Here is a 375-nt window from a genome sequence, read left to right as displayed (position 1 = left end):
CGTGGCCCCGTGGCTGGGCTGCTGCTTGGGCAGGGGCTCTTGGCGTAGGGACGGCCGGGCGCTCTCCCTCTTTGAACATTCCATCATCATCCACATCAGCAAAACATAAACACTCACCTGAGCACAGGTGTCAGCTCACCTTCGCACAAATAGTATGTGTGACAGAATGAAAGTCTTTATTTATGTCAATTTGTATGATTAAGTGTGTGAGCTTCAGTTGTATTGTGTACATTTAGACTAGTTTAAACGTGGAGATTATTTTAGCCAACAGGTATGTTTGTAACAACTGAGTGCGTGTCTAGACAGGCCCCGCTCATTCCAGACTGCTATTTACACCAGGTTATTTTATGATGTTACTCCCCTCTTTTACCTTTC

The 375-nt window shown here is 45.6% G+C and overlaps 1 protein-coding gene across 1 annotated transcript in view; it reads left to right on the top strand.

Annotated features, from left to right (window-relative positions):
- The window catches only part of col22a1 (collagen, type XXII, alpha 1), a gene marked incomplete in the record, with an annotated part of 79,101 nt that overhangs the window by 59,690 nt on the left and 19,036 nt on the right, over window positions 1-375 (top strand).

Source organism: Oryzias melastigma, linkage group LG11, assembly GCF_002922805.2.
Source record: "Oryzias melastigma strain HK-1 linkage group LG11, ASM292280v2, whole genome shotgun sequence".
NCBI lineage: Eukaryota > Metazoa > Chordata > Actinopteri > Beloniformes > Adrianichthyidae > Oryzias > Oryzias melastigma.
Note: the sequence above shows the minus strand (reverse complement) of the source record. Positions and strands in the feature narration are given on the sequence as shown.